At 40.3% G+C, this 22,087-nt stretch overlaps 1 long non-coding RNA gene across 1 annotated transcript in view; it reads right to left on the bottom strand.

The window, feature by feature from the left end:
- LOC114487305 (uncharacterized) overlaps positions 1-22,087 on the bottom strand; it is a 410,173-nt gene that overhangs the window by 367,601 nt on the left and 20,485 nt on the right. The gene's annotated exons all lie outside the window — the stretch shown is intronic.

Genomic DNA, 22,087 nt, shown 5'->3' with positions numbered 1-22,087 from the left:
GATGATTTGTCTTGGAAGAGCTTGTCTAAAACAATAATTCTTGTTTATGTGCAATTTTTACAGTACTTTCCTTGGAAAACAGGAAGGTTCTCAGCACAGTACCTCAAGTTCTTCCAAGGAACAATTATAATAATACTTGTAAGGCTCCCACAAGTCTGGCGAGAAGGGGAACAATCGGAGAACAAGGACAATGTGCAGCAAAGGGAGAACTGCATGGGAACAATAACGCGGACGTGTGGAGGCAGATCGAGGAGGAGAGATCAGCCTCGTGGTACTGACTTTTCCTCTCATTCCAGAAAGGGCCTGGTTATTTCCACATTCTCCCTTCCAACCTTCTTCCTGCCACCTTTCCTTTTATACATCCAATTATAAGTGTCCGGAGGGTGGGGAACACCTGTCTAACCACAGAAACTCAGTAAAGTCTTGTTCCATGAATGATTGAAATCTGAGTAATCTCTGAAGTGTAGAAGTACCTATATCTACAACTCTATATTTTCTTCCTCCTTAAACTTCATAATTATCACGTTCTACAAGTTAACATGGCTGAGCCTTATTGTCTTTCTTTTTTTTCTAGGAGTGTAAACAACTAAACAATGTGGTCATGAATCTTTTCCACTTGTGCAGGGTGGGAGGCTGTAGAACCAAGTTCTGTGCTGCTAATGGTCTCAGTGCCCTTGGGCTCAATACTTAATCCTTCTCATCATCACTACAAAGCAACCTGATTAAAGTTTGACAGGGAATACATGATTTTATGCCCCTTTCAGTCTAAAGATTCTGCTAAGCCCTTTGCATTATTTGGTTGACTATTTTTTACCTGTGAAATTTGCATAAAACTATACCTAAGACACTTTTTTAGAAAGTAATCCAGCCCAGAGTCTAAAATGAAAACAAATACTACAGGCAAGATGTTGCAAAAGAGTCACTAAACAAGGAGTTTAAACTGTTTAAACATCAGAGTTCTGGTTATGTCTCACTTTTAACTTGTCATGTGATGTGACATACTATTCACCTTTTCTGGGCCTCTTTTTCCCCATTGGTAGGTTGAAAGGGTTAGTAAAGGAGAACCTCAAAAAGTTATTCACAGCCCTAGCAATGAAAAAAGTCTGGTAATAATTTAATATGGAACCAAATTTATACAATGAACAAATACTATGTTCCTGAATATAAAAGCACAGAATGCGTGCTATTTAAAATGAACCACTACAGGGGCTTCCCTGGTGGCGCAGTGGTTGGGGGTCCGCCTGCCGATGCAGGGGACATGGGTTCGTGCCCCGGTCCGGGAGGATCCCGCATGCCGCAGAGCGGCTGGGCCCGTGGCCCGTGGCCGCTGGGCCTGCGCGTCCAGAGCCTGTGTTCCGCGGCGCGAGAGGCCACAGCGGTGGGAGACCCGCGTACCGCAAAAATAAAATAAAAAATAAAAATAAATAAATAAAATGAACCACTACAAAAAAGATTTAATTTTTATAAGCTAGGCAAAGAGATGCCTAATGAAGTAACTTTACTAGGGAAGAAAATGAAAATGAATTTGGAGCTGAAGAAATAAATGAGGAAGGAAAAGATTTTGGTGACTTTCCAAAACTAAACCTAAGCCAAATTGTTCAATGAAAATTTAGCAATATTTATTCAGGAAAAAACTACAGGATTTGACCAAGTTGCTCTAATTTTAATATCAAATGGAGGCTTAAAATGGAAATTAATGTACTTACTCCCACAAGATGAAGAAATTTTAAAAATTATAATTTCAAGCAACACAGTAGTAAGTAAATTACAGAAGTATTTTTGTTATTTATGACTAAGAAACTGGTAAGCATAATACATATATTAGAATTTCATATTACATATATTAGAATTTTATATTTTCTTATAAAGCAATCTGAAAATATAACATGTTCCATTTCCCCAAAAATGAACCATTTAAGCATTTCTATAACGTTCTTAGTAAAATGCACATTAAAGAGTGTTCTTGGATTGTCTTGAAAATCTAATCAACCTATATGTAACACTGAATTCATGGGAAAACATTTTAGTTTCTAAATAAAACAGAACTTAAAGCAAATTATCTGCTTATGGCCCATTTTTAAGTTGAACACTCTAAATATCAGAGAATAGTGGTATCCTATAAATCCACAGAAAGGATTCACCTAGGGCATAAAAAACTCCCTTATCCTGTGTAATTCCTTAGATTACCAGTCTCACACTTCCCCCTTCACCTACCGGCACACCAGGTACAACATAAAACAGGAGAGCCTGCACTTCCGTTTTGTTCACAGTTTTAGTTCTAAATCACTCTCTCAGTCCCTTTCTTGCAGCTGATTTCATACTGCCTTCCAACATCTGTCTACTAAACTTGCTGCCCATTTTCATCATCCTTACCTTACCTGCTGAATCTGTCACTTACCACCACTTTCCTAGCTTCAACCTTGGTTTCTTTCAACAACACTGCTTTCTTTATATGATTCCTCTGGCCACCTTGAACAAGCATCCATAAGAAGTTCACTTGGCCCCAAGACCTCCTGCTCCAGTGTACTCTACAGACAGGGCCACCATTAACTGTGCCCAGCCCATCAGAGGAAAACAAGACCAACATTTCTATAATATTCTAATAGGTGACTGAGCATATAGAAATAAGAGCTTATTCATTTGGAAGAATCAGAAATGATTGTTCACTTGATCAATAAATAATTATTAAGCACCTGTTATATATCAAGCACTGTGCCAGGCACTGGAATCCAATGGTAAACGAGATATATTCCATGACCATGGATACTTTAAAATCTAGTGGGGATAAACTTTTGACAAGTAATTTTAAGGGAGATGAAAGTAATAAAGTAGAGGTGCTACTTTATTTTATTTTATAAAATATATTTTTATACATTTTAAATGCATAAAAATAAGGAGGCCTAGCTTATTCTGAGATGTCAAAGAAATCTGGGAGGAAGTCAGGAAAAGGTCCTTATAAATTATTCCATCTAAACCCTCAACTTACAAATAAAAGCATTTTGAGCTGGAAAGAGGAAATGACCTGTTTGCCCCATGAATGAAAGACTAAAAGGGTAGTGGCTAACTATATACACTTATCTCTCTATCTTCCCACCTACTCTCCAAATGGAACTTTCCAAAACAAGTAACAGGTTAAAAAGACTGCATTATACAGACAGGTGCCCAGCAGGTAAGCAATTAAAATTGTTACGGTAAACGAATCTTTAGCAACATTTAATTCAACTCATTGAAAATATTATAAGTAAAAATAGTATGAGTTAAAACAGTGTTATTATACACTGACAACACAATTTCAATTCAGCTCATCTTTAAGGCTCAACTGATATTTTATGTTCTCTAAGAAGCCTTTGTCAGGCCACAGGGGGCTCCTCAGAACTCCTGGCACATTGGACTATCTGCTCCACTCCTACTGCACTAATGCTTATTATGTGCATTTCCATCTTTTCATTTGTACATTCTTTCAAGCTTGAGTACAACAGAAACTACAAATCAAAGCACTGTGCATAACCTTTAGTACTAAACAGGAATCTAGGAATCATATGTATGGTAGGCAGAAATCTAAAATAGCCCTCTAAGATTCTCACCCTCTCGTATACACACCACGTTGGACAGAACCTTTGCATGGATGGGAGAAGAGAATTTTTACAGATAATTAAGAACCTTAATCAGTTGACTTTTAATCAATCAAAAGGAAGATTGTACTGGATAGTCCTGACCTAATCAGATTAGCTCTTTAAAAAAGACTAGAAATTTCAGAGATTCTCATGCTGAGTTTGAAGGGGCCACCACGAATTCTACACCTGCAAGGAAATGAATTCTGCTAAAAATCATGAGCTTGGAAGAGAACTCTTAACCTCAGATGAGACTGCTGTTTCAACCAGCACCCTAACTGCAGCTTGTGAGGCTCTGAGCAGGGGATCCAGCTAAACTATGCCCACACTATTGAGTCATAAAAACCAAGATAATAAACGGGTGTTGTTTTAAGCCACTAAGTTTGTGGTACTTTGGTATACGCAGCAATAGAAAACTAATGTAATTATCTATGCTGGTTGTGCTACTTGTGCAAGAGGGTCTGGAAAGAGGGAAGCTGGTTCCTCCAAGCACAAAGTGACAAATAGCGAGTGTATCAGTCAGCCTGGGCTGCCATAACAAAATACCACAAGCTGGGTGACTTAAACAATAGAAGTATATTTTCTCACTTTTCTGGAGGCTGGAAGTCCCAGATCAAGGTTCCAGCAGGGCTGCTTTCTGGTGAGGCCTCGCTCAGCTTGCAAATTGTTACCTACTCTCTTATGTCCTCTCATGGTCTTTCCTCCACACACATGAGGGGAGAGAGAGAAATAGAGATTGCACGTGCTCTGGTGTTTCTTCCTCTTCTTAGAAGGAAACCAGTCCTATCAGATTAGGGTCCCATCTTTATGACTTCGTCTAATCTTAATGACCCTTTTAAAGGCTCCTTCTCCAAATACAGTAATGTCGGAGGAAGTTAGGGCTTCAACAGATGAATTTTGGGGGAACACAGTTCAATCCATAACAAATAGGTAAAGCAGATGGCAGAGGCATAAATGGGTGACAGTGGAAAAGGAGGAAAAAGGATGCAGCCTGGAAAATCTATGAAGGAATAATTGCAAGGGCCTGATGCTTACATGGATATTGAAGATAACGGAGCAATACAAACTGAAGCAAAGTTTTCAGTTTTGGGGAGATCCACCAAAAGGGATGCAACCACAGAAAAGAAATCATCATTCCTTAGAGGACCATTGTCCTTTTGTTTTGGAGGGAAGTATCAGGAAAAGAGGGATGGAAGTAGGCCAGGAATTTTGTTGAAATTAAGGAATCAGCAAGTCATATAAACAGTTGTATCTACTAGAAAACAAGCAATACAGGCTAAAAAAGTAAATAATAGGTTCACATTTTAGCAAAAAGAATTACTGAAATGTAAATGGTTATAGAATTGTTACAATTGAGGTTGAAATTAGTGAAAAACTTATGGATTTTTTTCTATTTTTTAAAATATAACTATATTTTTGTTTCCTAATAATCAACCCATTTTATTTTGTTTGATACAGTTGAGTGTGGAAAAGTGATCAACTATAATTTGTTTGAAACTTGAAGTATTTCAGATAGCAGTTCTAAAGCATGTTTATAAGACATAAACCTCATGAGGCGATCTGTGATTACAGAGCTCTGTGGTAATCAAAAAGGGTATAAACTCTAAGTCTCTACCAGAGATCTGTAATGCCCACTATTTATGAATGATTCTGAAATCAATAAGGATAGTCTAGAGCAGGGGCTCCCAAATTTGTTTGCACAGTAGCATCCCTGAGGGGTATTTATAAAAATGCTGATTATCAGGGCTCACCCTAGGCTTACTGAGTTAGATCTTGGAGATGGGCCTGGATCCTTCTAAATGTAAATCATCCTCAGACAAATCTGATGCATGACTAGAGTATTGGTCTAGAACAGCCTGGCAAGATACTTCATGGTAACCTTGTGCTTTATCCTTCTGTCATCATGATCGATTAAATCATTTCTACTAGAGGCTGCTACTAGCCTCATTCAACAAAGGAGGAAACTAAAGTTTAAAAGCAGTGGCCCTTGCCATTTACTGGTATAAATGGTGGAGCATAATCCAAGACTGTCCAACTACAGTATGTCCAATGTGCCCTTTCCACTAGACTGAGCTTCCTTCCAGTGTCTAAGAAACCTCACATTCATTCAGAAATGTCTGAATGCATTCAGTGAATATTTTCTTAGTATTTACATATTCAGCTGCATTACGTGAAAAGATGAGAAAGCACAGCAGCCCCAGCAAACTAACACAGTGGGACAGAGGCAGAAGCAGGGGCCGTTGTTTTCCAGTTGGATGGCATGCTACCCCGGACAGCTTTCAGGCCCACAAGCATGAGGGAAGAATGGGTTAGCCTGAGGGTCAGGAGCCTGCAGAATGCTGCGTCCTGAGGAGTCCTCTCTGAAGAAGTGGGTCGGTTCCCTGTGAGCAGCTCCCAGAGACACCTCCTTGTCCTCTGTCTTGCACTTTTTTGACTTGCATTCCAATCTGTTGCAAATGCATTGTAACCATCCCTCCTGCTGCCTTTTCAGATCTCATTCCTAGTAGGGGTAACCGCTGACTACAGGAGGTACCTGTTTTCTAACTATGTCACCTACTGAACTCTTCTCTGTAAATTCATGCTTAATCACCTGCTACTCAGTGAAATGTTGAATTGTTCAAACAAACATTGCTGGGAGAACTAAGATCAACAGTTTAGGCCTGTGTGTTAGCAGTCACCTCTAAAAGGGAGTGGGGAGGCCCAGGCTTCTGGCCCAAGATCTGTGATTACTATACCTGAAAATCCACTGCTTTCCCACATCTGACACCCGGATGGGTTAGGTACTTCCTCTTTGGAAATTCATTTTCTCACAGTTCTGGAAGCTGATTGCCCAAGATCAAGGTGTTGGCAGTGTTGGTTCCTTCTGAGGCCTCTCTGCTTGGCTTTTGGATGGTCATCTTCTCCCTGTGTCTTCACATCGTCTTCCCTCTGGGTCTATGTCCCAATCTCTGCTTCTTATAAGGACACCAGTCATACTCAGTTAGGGCCCACCAATATGACCTCATTTTACATTAATTACCTCTTTAAAGGCCCTATCTCCAAATACAGGCCCTATTTCACATGCTGAGGTACTGGAGGTTAGGAATTTAACATATGAATGGAGCACAGGACACAATTCAGCCTAGCACCTGTGAAATGAGCACTTTTGTCCTGTTAGGCCACATTTTTCTGTTCATGAGGAATCTCAGAATTCTAAGTGGGGAGAATCATCTCCCTGAAGTATGTTATCATCCCTTCGTAAGAGGTGAATGTTCTCTCAGATAACTGATGGGGCCTGGAAGGACAAGTTCCGAAGAAGGCAGAGACAGACTGATGACGTTTCATAAAGCTCACACATCAGGGCCTGCTATTGTAAGTTCTGGGAGCCATAGTGTTCTGGCAGGAAAGGAAAAACAAGGCCACAACCAGGAAGGATTTCTAGATAAGCATTCCAGATAAATAGGCAAAGAGATTTCAAAAAAAGACATCTGGATCTCCAAGCCACCACTAATTTGTTGTGATTTTGTTTCACGTTCTTAATAAATGTTTACTTTCATATCTAATTTTATATTAAAATTGTTGTGTTTTTTTCTCTTAAGCTTCAGACTCCCCCAAAACCTAGAGCTGCCCCGTGGAAGATCTGAAACATGAAATTCTTTCACACAGCTCAGACATTGAAATTGTCTCTGGAATTCCACAAGATTGACAGAACCCACACACTGTTACTGTCTGCTTTTCATGAAACTTAGCTATCTTTGAAGGATTCAGTCCTGGACTGCTACCCATGCTAAAAAAATTCCACAGTAGAGAGAGAGAGAAAAAGGCTTTCATTGGCAAATAGGTAGAAAGTCTATATACTAATTCTAAAATCATCTTTAACAGAACTAAGAGGTTCCTTTTCCCAGCAACCTAATTCCCATCTCACCCAAAACCATGTCCTTGTAATCAGATCAAGGTGACACACTGAGGACCACACAATTCATGTTTACCAGAGTTTTTATGTCCCACACCGACTAATAACCCCAGCCACACAGCTACCGCATGTCCCGTGCCAGCTGCCAGGCTTAAAGGCCCCAGATTGCAAGACCTGTGCAACGAAAGTTGTAATGCCTTACGCCAGTGCCAGCGCTACTCGAAACCTCATTCTCCTCGTGTTATTTTCAGTTCAAAATTCCAGTCCCTCTAACTATGGCTCAATTGCTTCTGGCCAATGAGCTGATATTTGCAGTTCTAATTTGTGATAGTAATACTTTTGTCCCCAGTTTGAGTTTGGGACTAGTTGAGAATTAGACATGGATATCTGAGAGACCAAACATCAGAGGTAGTACTTCAAATAACTAGATGAGAGGATATGAATTAAATGAAAACTCACAGGGAACTTTCTAATATTTCCTCCAAACTTCAGTTTACCCAAAAGCAGAGTGGACGACTGAAGACAGGCCCAGCTGGCCAGAGTTCCCTGGTAATCGGACCTCATGGTGAAGAGGAGACCCAGAGGTACCCTCTATGCAGCAGCCACATCTGAAAGAAAGTGAATCTAGGAGAAGCTGAACCAAACCGCTCACTTCGAAACTCACCCATTAGATAAGTCATGCCTATCCCTACGGAAAGGAGTACATAGAGGTAGGAGGGCAAAAAACTCCAGGAGATGTCCCTCTGGCCAGATCACTGAAACATAAAGCTCAGGGAGTGTGGGTTTCCATCTAACAGCACTGGCAACAAATAGCTCAAGTCTTTAAAATGTTTTGATCTAAAGATCCAGTAAAGGCATTTCCCGAAATATGTCCAAAGAAAATAATCAGTGATACAAATAAGCAGTTAAGCATCAATATCCTCATTTTAACAGTAGAGCAGGAAAAGAAATCAAGGCAATAAGGAAAAAGAATAGTATGTCTCTACTAAATGTTTTCTAAATGCTTTTAATGAAATCAAAAGGTATTCGTGTTATAACGGGGAATTTTTAAAAGGCAGCAAAATTTTATTACAACAAAATCCCAAAACGTTTTTTCTAAGTATTTCCACAAAAATCTAAAATAGATAAGAAACATTACAGGTATATTTTTTTCTTATTATGTATTTTCTAAATGTTCTACAAGGAGCATATATTATTAATAAAATCAGGATAAGATTGTTTGTTTCAATCTTCCCAGCATATCCAATCCATGATTTACTACGGATACTAATTTCATAAAAAAAGAATGTTATATTTAGGTATCACTCTTCTCATGAGTTAAACAAAAACAAACTTAAACCTGTATAGCATATTACCATATAGGGAACAAATGAAAATTCCTATCTGTGTGGATATCCCCATTATTTCCACAATATAAAACAGAAAATACATATTTTATCCTATTGCTGTAATTTACCTAAAAAATGGGGACAAATATCTAATATACCTATTGATTTTAGTGAAACTAATCCATGATCAAATAATATTTCTGTGAATAACAGCAATATCATCTTTTAATTATTCATGACTAGGGTTGCCAGATAAAATATAGTATGTTCAATCAAATTTGAATTTATGATAAACAATTTTTTATTCTAAGTATGTCCTTTGCAATATTTGAGAGGGTCCATGCAATATTTGGAACGTACTTAGACTACGAAATCATTAACAGTTTATCTGAAATACCAATTTAATTGGCCACCCTGAATTTTTATTTGCTCAATCTGGCAACCCTACTTATGATATCATTTCAGAAAGCCACATTCTCTGCTCTGAATATTCATTACTCTAGCTCCAGCAGGGGCTAAACAATTGAATTAACTGGAAAATAATTCATCAAGCTAAAACTAGAGCTTTCTAATTCAGAGGGAAACACTCCCAAGGAGGACATTTGAAGAGATTCCAAGCTTGTGAATCTTGCTGTGTACGCCACTCGATAATTGCCTTTGCACACCTCTCTCTCTCCCCATCCCTGTTGAATGGTCCCAGAAAAAACAAAATCAGCAGGGAATCCAAGTGCCCTCGTTTCCAAACGAATTCTAAGTGAAATATGTGGGAGCCCAGCAATCCTTCCCTGACTCTCAGAGCCACCCAGCCACACGGCTAAAGGGCACGACAGCTGCAGGAGAGACGGTGGGGTTGCACCAGCGGTGGGTCCTCTCTGACGCCCCAAAAGCAGGAAGCCAGGGATCGCCACTGGAATACCTGTTACCACGGGAAGAAACAAGGAAGAAGTTGTCTGGCTTCTTTCTTCTTATCCCAAAGATGCTTATGTCATATTGTGATCACAGAAAGATGAAGGCTGGGCAAGGACAGGAAGGACACTTGGACAACTGGTGTCTTATTATCCTACGGCTATTATCCAATGGCTATTATTCCATTGTTGTATGAACAATAAAGATATAGACCAAAAGATGCAGGATTCAAACCCCCTGGTTTGGGGTTTCCCTAGTGGCTCAGTGGTTAAGAATCCGCCTGCCAATGCAGGGGACTTGGGCTCGAGCCCTGGTCGAGGAGGATCCCACATGTCGCGGAGCAACTAAGCCCTTGCGCCACAACTACTGAGCCTGCACTATAGAGCCCACGAGCCACAACTACTGAGCCTGCGTGCCACAACTACTGAAGCCCGCGAGCCTAGAGCTCGTGCTCTGCAACAAGAGAAGCCACCACAATGAGAAGCCCGCACACTGCAACGAAGAGTAGCCCCCACCTCGCCGCAACTAGAGAAAGCCCACGCGCAGCAACAAAGACCCAATGCAGCCAAAAATAAATAAATAAATAAAATAAATTTTTTGAAAAATAAAAACAAAAAAACCCTGGCTCGCATTTAGGAGAAACCTCATTCTCCAGAAGATTTTGGTAGCCAGATGGCTCTCTGGATCCTTCACTAAGTACTGAGCTCAAGCCTCAAAAGATATCTACTCACTGTTTGGTACAGTTGTTTAAAAGGAAGATCAGCAACAATACTGAAGTCTGAAAACCAGAGCAGTGGGAATAAGAAGGAATCCAGCAGAGGGCCTCAAAAGAGGACATGTTCACTGTCTGACCTTTTAACCAGATGACCCACCATGCCAAAAGGGACTTGCAAGGGCAGGTCCAGGTTCCTCCCTGAATAACCTCCCCTCCCCCCGCAATTCATCAAGACATGCTCATCCCAGCAAAGAGGTTTTATAACCTAGTAGAGAAAGTGACAAGTAGATAGCATCAGGGTTAACGCCTGTTGTTCAATCACAAAAATGGCCCTAAGACTCAAGCTGATGAATTATGCATTTATCACCCTGAAATCATACATTTACTCACCCTGCAACTGTTCTAATCACCTGCCATGGTCCTGCACACACAAAGTGAGGATAAGCACCATTGTCCGAGAGTTTGAAATCTATACTTTTAGCCCAACGCTGACTGGATACAAACCGAGAAACAGAAATGATGCCTTTTGTATTCTAATCTTTGCAACTTAAATATCATTTGCTTTGAAAACTATTCCAGTATTTATTTTTTGTTTGCATTTTGCTGAAAAGCCAATGCTTTCCTGGTGTGCGGTTAGCATATTTTCTTTTAGCCCCACCCTTTGCAACACTAAATACTTTAGTTATACATCACTTGCTTTAAGAGCCAGTGGAACCCTGCTTCTAGTCCTCTTCATCCAGTCTAGCTTCACAACTGAATTTTTCTTATCTATCTAGGCTGATTGTCTCCACATGTCCTGTGGCTGGAAGTTTCCATTCAGCCAGCCCTGTAGTATACACAAAGCAGAAGAGACCTGAAAGAAATGACTCCTAGTCATTAGGAATAAGTCCTCTTCCCATTTTTCCAATCTTTTTTTTAACTGATACTGGTAATGAAAGGCATCTGAAAATATTCCAAAAATTGAAATGCACTGTCTTCATCAACAAAATACTTCTGATAACTGTTTGCAAAGCAAGTCTGCTGTTAGAGAACCTAAAAGTCTGGGCTCTCCATTGACATGGGCATCCAACGGTGTGCTCCTTTCTCACTGAATCCATGGGAGTGGGAAGTGGAAAAGGATTTTTAATTCATCTTGGCTACCACTCTGTCTTATGAGAGGACAGCATCTGAACTAAGATGACTGTCAGGCTACTTTCCCCTCACAGAAATAAAAACTGGGTTTATCTCCTGGGTATCTTCATCAGGAGAGTAAAACCCAGTTGCTGTGCATCAAAAAGGACCACCTTCCCACTTTGATACAATGTTGGGAAGGGGAGTTGTCAAGAGGCAGAAAGTCTGATTGAGTGCCAAGGCTTCTGTTTGCTAGAAGTACTGTAAGGAACAGTGCCTAAGGCCTGGTGTCAGTGCCAGTTTCCTCATCTATAACATATGAATGAAACCCTGCCTCCTAGGCCTACTGTAGGAAATGAATGAGATAATTTGAGCAAAAATATTCTACAACGTGGATGGACCTAGAGATTGTCACACTGAGTGAAGTAAGTCAGACAGAGAAAGACAATTATCATTTGATATCGCTTACACGTGAAATCTAAAAAACAGTACAAATGAACTTACCTACAAAACAGAAAGAGTTACAGATGTAGAAAATAAACTTCTGGTTACCAGGGGGTAAGTGCGGGGGAGGAATAAATTGGAAGATTGGGAATGACATATACACACTACTATATATAAAATAGATAACTGGGGCTTCCCTGGTGGCGCAGTGGTTGCGCGTCCGCCTGCCGATGCAGGGCAACCGGGTTCGCGCCCCGGTCTGGGAGGATCCCGCACGCCGCGGAGCGGCTGGGCCCGTGAGCCATGGCCGCTGGGCCTGCGCGTCCGGAGCCTGTGCTCCGCAGCGGGAGAGGCCGCAGCAGATGGAGGCCGGCATACCACAAAAAAAAAAAAAAAAAAAAAAATAGATAACTAATAAGGACCTACTATATAGCACAGGGAACTCTATTCAATACTCTGTAATGGCCTATATGGGAAAAGAATCTTTAAAAAGTGGATATATGTATACGTATAACTGATTCACTTTGTTGTACACCTGAAACTAACACAACATGGTAAATCAACTATACTCTAATAAAAATTTTTTAAAATTCTGCACATTGTAACGACCCTGATAAAAAAGCAAGTTCATAGCATGTGAGTTGTAGCTACAGAGGAGAATGTCTCTAGAGGATTCCTCTCAAAGCACAGGCAGAAATCATGATTTGAAAATAATGCTTTTATTTTAATATATGTGTTTTAAACAATGTGTATCTGCACCAAACAGATATGTAACCCTGGAAAAAAAAAATAGCATGCTGGCATTTTCAGTTTGTTTATTTTAGACCACTTACAGACTAGCACAGTTTTTCTCTCTCTCTAAAAGGCTTTCCTAATCAATAATGTGTTTAACCTCAACTTTAAGGAGGTATTTAAATTAGCTCATGATTCTCAAGTTCTTTCTTCCCAGAGCAGTTCCACAGAGTAACTTTCTAAATATTGCTTTTGTCTGGGCCAAATCATCTTGCAATGCCAGAAATACATTACTGCAAAGTTGCATTATAAGAGAGTGCCATCATAACAAAATGGTGAAAACCAGAGCAGTTTTTATTAATAACAGCAGAACCTAATTTCATGGGTTTTAATTTACCATTTTTATATTTTACAATGACATTATCCAGATATAAATTGTTATGATGAGAAGCTATTCACTAGGGACAGAAAAAAAAGTTAGAACTCTGCTTTTAAAATAAGACTTTGCATATATCAGTGAAGGACACACTAATAAAGATTGGTCTGGAACATTTCTCTTTATGACGATTGACTTATCAGCAATAGTTACTGCAGCAGAATTGGAAATTACATAATTGCCAGAAACTGTAGATATTTGACTTGGCAAGAACCCTAGGTTTATCTGATTTATTTTTGTAAGAATTGGGCCCCGTGGATATTTAGAAATGTTTAATGAAAGAACAGTAGAATATAAATGAAACAAGCAAAAATCCTCTTTTCAAAGGCTGAATTTAACTCCATCATCACTGTCGTGATAACACAAATAAACCAAAGACAAACCTTTGGTGATGGCGTTGGGGAAAATTAAAACATTATGAGCTACTAACATCTGGACATTTTCTCCCTCTTCAAAATCATTCTTGTCCATTCTCTGCCTACTATTTATCAGTGGGCACTGCATAATGTGACACCGAGCCTCGGAACATATGCACAGTAAAGAGAGAACAAAACCCGAAGGGCCATATTCATGTACGTTTTGACCTCTGTCTGCACTCAAGGAGGAGGCCATCCATTGTTGAGAAAAACAGAGAGACAGAGAGAGAGAAAGAGACAAGAGTTTTACTAACCCCAGATTCTGTTCTCCTGCCTTTGGACCTCCAATGCCTGGTATAATGCTTGTTACAAAGCTGATTCTCAATAAGTGTTTTGTTGTTGAACTGAAGCAAATGAGAAAGATAGACTAAGAGAAAATAAAATAAAATAAAGCAGCTAGATATGGTAAGAAGAGACAGCCTGCAAAGACCTGGTTTCTATTCTTGGTTGCATCATCAACTGGCTTTATGATCTTAGGTTAAGTCCTTTCTTCTTTCTAGGCCTTGGTTTCCTCATCTGTAAAATGAGTCCATTTTTCTTGATGGTATCTGAAATATCATCCACTCCATTAACCCCTAGTTCAGAAGGTTCCTATCAGAAGTGAGGAGGGTGGGAACTAGACAATGATGGTGAGGATGGTACAGATTCAAGAGATGTTATGATGTTGATGCTGAAGAACTCAGTGCCCAAATGAATGGCAGGATGGCAGAGCCAGGAGAGGCTTTGCATAACTCTCGTGTTCCTGCTTAGGTAACAAGGCTCACAGGGGTAAGAAACATAGGACAGGGAAAAGATTTTGGAAGGAGTGGGTAAGTCCAATTTTGGACATGTCAAGTTTCAGATGTCTGTGGGTCATCAGGCAGCACCGAAACCTATGTTTTCTTAGAATAGTCTCCGTTGAGCTATTGAGTAGACTAATTACTGAGAACATTTTGGCTGAATGTTGGAAAAACGCAAATGGGTACAATCTCATTCAAGCCCAGGATTAATGGAGATAGGATTGGGAGTCATTTTCAGGTCACAGAAATCACCTCTTCAAACCCTAGTCTGTCCTCTGATATAGAAAGTCTTTCCAATTGGGGAAACAAGGTCTTATATTCTTTTTTAATTAATCCAGGAAACATTTATTTCAACTACTGTATGAGGCACTGGAGATGCAGAGATGATTAATTCATAGGCCCTGTCCCCCAAGGTTTCCACAGACTGATGGAAAGGAAAAATACGAGAACGAGAAAGTGTAAATCAGTGTGCTTAGTGCTTAGGATAGAGGCTGCAGAGGGTGCTGTGGAAGGGACCACCGTACAACAATGGACATGTGACGGGAGGACATGGCTGGTTTTGAAGGATACTAAGGAGGTCAAGCCAAAAGATGCTAATGAGTAACAGGATGTGACAAGGAGGAAGATGCAGGGTCTAGGATTAATCCAGGATTTTACCTGAGCTACTGGGAGGATAGTAGTGCCATCCACAGAAACGGGAACATAGGAGTGGAAGCAAGCTTTGGTATTTCACTGGGGAGGAGAAAGGGGGCTGCCAAGGAGTCTAACCAGAAAAGGCTATCCCATCTTGAAGTCAAACTTCAAAAGACTGAAAAATGTCATGAAAGCCAATTTGGCCCATAGGCATCCCCAGAAATACAGAATCCAAGCTGGACTAGACTTGGAGTCTGAGCTGTGCCACACTGAGGGACATTCATTGCTGAACTACACTTTACAACAATATTGGGGGGAGGAACCTCTAGAAACAAGCTGCTTGTTCCTCAAATAGCAAACACACATATTTTCTCACCACCAACGGGGCTGTTGCCAGGAAATCACACAGACCCCAAATAAAAAACAGGCCAAAGGAAAACAAAGAGAAAAGACTCCTAGTCTCCTGTTCATGGGGCACTGAAGTTCAGGGCAAGGCCCTCCTTAGGTGGTCACAGGGTCCAGATACAATCCTCCCCAGAGTCCCTGAAATTTGTTTTTGCAGGTGAATCAGGAGGCAGGGGACCTGGGATAAGGATGGTTACTGAGTGCCTGTTCTGTGCCAGGCACTGTACTTCATCCTCCACATTTCTTGTTTCCTTTCTCTCTATGAGGTCAGTATTATTATCATTCCTATCTTACACATGAGGAAACAGGCTGTGAGGTTAAGCAACCTGCAGAGACCCGTAGGAAGTGGCAGCACTGATGCTCAAAGCCAAGCCTGCAGACCACGTTGCTTTTCTCCACAGTATACTGTCTGTCCAAAGAGAGCTGCCTGAGAGCTCCCGACGCATGGAGGTGAGGCTCCTACCACTGCCACCTCCACACAGGAAATAACTTAGTGACAGTGCAGGGGCAGCATAATGAGCACGGATATAGGTAGGTGCCTCAACCCTCTCTTTCTTTTCTGTTGTTGTTTTTTCTGTTTTTTTTTTTAAAACAACCTAATAGAGAAAGCCCCCGAGTCCTCACAGCCCCTCCCAGATCATGGGTCCTCCGAGCAAGCTGATAACTGCCACCAGGTCCCAGGCTATGAGGTATTTCCCTGCTTTGTCCTATTCAGGCTTGGCTCTGGAAAGCAGAAGCATCACAGCATCATGCAGAACTAGACAGCTTAAAGGCAGCCTCTGTGAAATCCAGGACATGTCTTCCTTAACACACCGTAGCTCCAGGTGCAGCCGCTTATATGCCATGAACATGAGGGTACATACTGAAGCCCTGCTTAGCACTTGCTCATCTGGCCGGCATGCAACAGGAAACTGAATAATTTCTTTTTCTTTGGATGAGGCATAGCAAGCTGATTAATGATGTGAGGGAGAGTGGGCAAAGGAGGGGAGTTCTACAAATGTTTCTTTTAGGTGAGCCATAGCAGGCGTGGGGAAAGAAAGGTGTGCATTGTAAGGGGTGGCAGGCCGTGTTTGGCTAATTAGGGTTTGGTTAATGCTGGTGAGTGTCGAACATTCCTGCTAATGGCCGTTACTAATGGGAGAAATGGGATCATTTGTTAAGTTTACTTACAAAAGTAAGTGTTGAAGGCAGGATGGAGAAAAAAACGTGAACATGGACCACTTTGGCTAAGCCAAATGAGAAGTGGAAAAAACTCCTCAGGACTTTCTTAAAAAGATGAAGTCCCCGATTTCACACTGGCACCAAGTCCCCTTGCCTTTATGAGAAAGTGGTCACCAATTTCTACTTGGCCTGCCTGATTTTTAAGCCCTTTGGCCATCTTCCAGTTGACCTTTTCTCCCTGTTCAAACACGCAGACTTTGTTTTAAACGGAAGTTGTCTTGGAGGTATGTGTTATTAAGAACTTACTGTGAACTGTGCTACGTGCTTTTACTTGCATGATTTCATTCAAGTTTTACAACAAAATTGTGAGATGTATGTAAACATTTAATTCCTGTTTTACAGATGAGAAGATTGAAGCTCAGAATGCTAACCTTCACAGCAATTAAGGAACACTTTTATTCTTGAAGGACTTAGAGTTTAAAGAGCATCTTTAACTTTACGACTCCCTTCAGGATAACTTTCTAAAACTATTTTCTAAAGTACAAGTGTTTTACATTTTTTTTTACTCTTTCCCAATCCATCAATCACATCCCATCACATTGTGCTACAGACAGCGTTCTCTGGCACCCTAAATCCCTGGTATCTCCTGAGTCATGTGGATAATCAAGAGGCACAGACTCAAGAAACATGAACTTCAAAAATAACTTATTCTTCACTGGTGAATTCTGAATGGCATACTCTCCTCTCTGGAAAACCTTCCCAGAACTTGTACTTTGCAGCCTTGACCTATGTAAGCAGAACGCTGACGTAACTGCCATCTGGGCAGGGCCTGGTATATGCACATTGGCCTCCAGTCAATATTTTGGACAAGGAATTTCCACTTACCAGCTTTTCGCAAGAGAACTGTGCATACACAGCATAAACAGGATTGATATGAGAAGCTACTCCTTAATCAGGCTCTGAGACTTAGAGAGACACAGTCTCGTTGGATAGGGCTCATATTTAGAAACTATGAAGACTTGTCTGATCTAATTATTTAGACTATTCAATTAACTGCATAGGGTTTCAGACTGACCTACTGTTAAGCTGGGGAGAGAAGAATGGGCCACTGGAGAAGCTCCCTGAAGAGGAAGTGTGATTAAACAAACAAACACAACCGCTGTAAGCTTTAGAGGCAGGTAGGACGGAGTTAGAAACTTGATTCTACCAACTGCCAATTTTGTGACTTTGGACAAGTTGCCTCACTCAGTTTGGTAGTTAAAAAGTAGTAAATAGTCTGAAATATGAAAAGTGTCCTATGATTAAAATCATGAGCTCTCATTGTCCATATTTTTTCATTCATAAAGATTTCAAACCATCCCTATGCATTTCAAAAGGGAAAAAGCAGTCACTGCAAGCCTTTGAGGGCCTAGGCTCTAGAACTCACACAATGTTACTTCCCAGCACCACATTAAATAAAGCAAGTCACAGGCAGGCCTGGATTCAAGGGGTGGGAAATCTCTACTTCCTGATGAGAGTGGCTGCAAAACACTGTGTATGACCCCATCAGCCACAGAACCAGGAACTCTGGGCCAAGCACATTACAAGCATTACATATATATTCCTCCCTAAAAGACTCAAACTAGGTATCATAACACCCACCTTATAGAGATGAAAAACAAGGTGCAGAGATGTTAAGGGACTTGCCGAGATTAACTACGTGTTAGTAGCAGGGCTGGCTTTTAAATGCAGGTTTATTTGACTCAAAAGCCAACACTGATACCTGATATATTTTGAAGGCCAATCATGAGAGATGCCATTTCTACAGAAAGGAACTAAGAAGGATAAATCACTTTATCCCCACATTTATTTTCAGTACTATTCCAAAAGAAACACTGTGAGTACATAAACACTCTACGCAGAGGTCAAGGTGCTCCCAGGTCTGTTCCACACCTGCCTCAACAGTCACAGACTCTCAGAGGGTTACAGGCATATGTCCACCACTCCTCAAAAAATAGCCAAACACATGAATCTAAGAGACTTAAGAATAAGCTCAGACACCTCTCCATCTATTAACTTTCCCAGCCCATACTCTCAAAAAATAGGAAATGTATTTAAATCAAGTGCCCAAAGAAACCCCAGTTAGCCTGTATTCCTTGAGGTAGATGGTGGTGGTCAATAATTTCCAAGCCTGGGTTTTACTCATTTAGCTCTGTGTTTTGAAAGCTCACTAAGGTAAAGTCAGTTAAATGAGTGTGGTAGGCAAAATTCTAAGATCATGTCCCCACAAAAGACTCTTACCCTTAAATGATTCCCTCCCTTGTGAATATAGTGGGACATCACCCCCGTGAGTAGGTTTTGTACATGGCAAAAGGGATTCTGTAGCTATAATTTAGCTTACTCATCAGCCGACTCCAGGTTAATTTAAAAGGAGATTTTTCCAAGTGGACATAACCTAATCATGTGATTTCTTCCCGAACAAAGCATTGCCTCTGTCTGCTAACAAAAGAGAAAGGCAGAGATTCAAAGCAGGAGAGGAATTCAACACAAGGGAGGTTCTCCGTTAATGAGAGGGAGGTCCTCGGGCAAGAATCTGAGAATGGCCTCTAGGAGCTGAGAGTAAACCTTGGCCAACATCCAGCAACTTGGACCTCAGTCCTACAGTCACAAGAAACTGGACTGTGCCAACAGCAAGAATGGACTTGGAAGCAGATACCTCCCCAGAGCTTCCAAGTAAGAGCCCATCCTGATTTACACCTTGGTTTCAGCCTTAGGAGATCCTGAGCAGAGAACTCAGTTAAGCCCACCTAGATGTCTAGCCTGAGGAACTATGATATAATAAATACACTTGTTTTAAACTGCTAAATGAATGGTGATCTGTTACAAAGAGGTAGAAAACGAACACAGCAAGCCAATTCAAGTGACAGATGGGGACAAAAGGAAATCCTGACTCTTTCTCCTTGTCCACAACCCATTCTGTTGTCTCAGGAAAGGTGAAGCTGTGTTGAATAATATGAGGCCCAACATGCCCCAAGCTATCCATTCTATGACATGGACTGTGTCCACTGCTAACTGTATTAAATTTTCCAAAATAGTCTTGATTGGAAATATCGTTAGACCACATTTTCTCATTTTCAATCTGACAGTCTAGTTATGCCATAATAGCATATCTACTTGGTAAGGCATTGATGATAACATCACAGCAATGCTTTTTGCAAAATTCTTTGTTCATAATTCACTAAAACAAAATGATAATGAACACATCTATTATTGCTATGCATGTTATTATACTACCTATAATCCTTACAGCCTTCCCGACAGGTAGATTTTACTATTCCAATTTTGAGGGCAATGAAACTGAAATTTGAATGGAGTCAGTGGTCCAAATACATTGATTAGCAGAGGTAGAATTTGAGTGAATGAGGTATCATTTATTGAGGCGACAAACACTGAGCAGAAAGCAGGTTTTAGGACTGAAATCAAGAGTTCTGATTTGGATATGCCAATTTGGAGATGCTACTGATCACCCAACTATATTTTTTAATGTACTAATCATTATGGAGAGAAAAATTTTGTACTAAGGAACTTGTACTTTAGCTAACGAAAGGAGGTACTCGAGAAAATATTATTTATAATAGCAAAAACTTGGAGATTCCCCCAAGCATTCAATAGTAGGGAAATACACAAATTTTAGTGTACACACTCTAGAACATTTTGGAGTCATTAAATTTATGATTACTCAAACCAAGTGGACTGGGAGTTACACCACCAGCTCCCCTAGTTTTCAGGCCTTCAGACTCAGAGTAAAGTACACCATTGGCTTTCCTGGTTCTCCAGCTTGCAGACAGTATACTGTGGCACTTCTCAGCTTCCACAATCACATAAGCCAGTTCCCATAATAAATCTCCTCATATATATCTCTATATATATCCTATTGGTTCTCTTTCTCTGGAGCATGCTGACTAACACAGCTGCCTACATATATGTGTAGTTTTCCATGCTCAATAACAGAGCTAAGAATCAGAATATAATAAAGGAAAACAAACTAGAAAATCTGAAAGAAAAACAAATAATTTTTTACATCACCCTTAGCACTCAGAACAATACAATATATTTATATATTGATACATAAAATAACTTAAAACACTCATTAGGCTCATATTCTATTCTGGGTGGTATGCTATGGGAAAAGAACAATAATCAAGGAACTTATTGAATATATGGATGCAGAGTTACATAGAAGAGACATGGAAGGGACCAGAAGCAAAAGTAGATCTTAGGTACAGGCTAGAGGACTGGTCAAAAACCAAAGACTTCCAATCCCTCCTCTCTGCAAAATCTTCCTCCTGTGTTCTGCAGAACACAAACTGAGACTCACAGCTTTCGTTCCTAACTGCTATTCTAATGCCTGCCCCTTCTCAGCCTGCCCTCCCTGTTCTGTCTGTGCCACTAAGACTATAGAGTTTAGGAAATGGGAAGAATCACCACACTGACATTTGATTGGTTATACATGGACATGAATAAGAAATATATCTAAACTTCTGTTCCTACAACTAGATTGCAGTGTAGATTAAATCAGTTAAAGATTTTTTTCAATTTTAACTTTGTAGTATAGCTGTAGCAAAATTATCAGTAAAAGTAATGGCTAATATTCGTTAATCACTTATGAATGCCAATCACTGCCTTAAATACTTTTATTTCAGCCATCACAACTACCATTTGATGTTGATACCATCGTTATTCCCATTTTCTAAACGAGGAAATTGAGATGTAGGACAATTAAACAACTTGTCTGGGATCACAGTGAGACATGGGTTGGGGAGGGTGGGTGAAGTATTCAAACCCAAGCAGTCTAACCTGGAGCATACGTATTTAACTATCTAGAAGGTCCTTTGGGGAACTTTGATTAAAGCTGTCAAAAACTTCTGATATTCAAACTAAGTCATCAACTCCCATGAAGAGAGGCCAGAAATCTGTCCCAGTCCATGATGGTTTGACAAAATCAGGCTGGCATGGCACATGTCTCTTACCTAAAATCAGAACCATAAGTGAAGAACATTATTGGACATTATAAACCAGAGTCAGGGACTGGATTTTACATATTCTTCTCTGTGTGTATACAAGAGGGACAGATTGCGTTTAAGAACGTTTAAAGATGGGGCAAACACCAGGAAAAACAGTGCAAGTATCATTCTGCCACACTATGTTTAGCCACATTAAGGGCTTTGACTTAATAAATGGAAATGGCCTTCCCATTGTGAAAGAAACACCAAACACTAAAGCTAAACTCAAGTCTAAACTCTGTGTCTAGAGCAAGATCTCAGCTGTTAAAAAGTCTCCAGATTTTCAGAAAGTTCTCCAAAATCTGTCAGGATAAACAATAATAAATGCTCGGGTCCACAAATGAGTTTGCCATTCATCTTGGCAGTACCAGAAAGTGTACAGCCACAAATGGAATTGATACAATGAGTAACTTACTAATGTTAAAGAGATTTAAAAAGAAGGAAGCAGTAAGACTGATATTGCTACATATTAAACAT

Source organism: Physeter macrocephalus, chromosome 12 (assembly GCF_002837175.3).
Source record: "Physeter macrocephalus isolate SW-GA chromosome 12, ASM283717v5, whole genome shotgun sequence".
Lineage (NCBI taxonomy): Eukaryota > Metazoa > Chordata > Mammalia > Artiodactyla > Physeteridae > Physeter > Physeter macrocephalus.
This window is presented reverse-complemented; position numbering and strand designations above follow the sequence as displayed.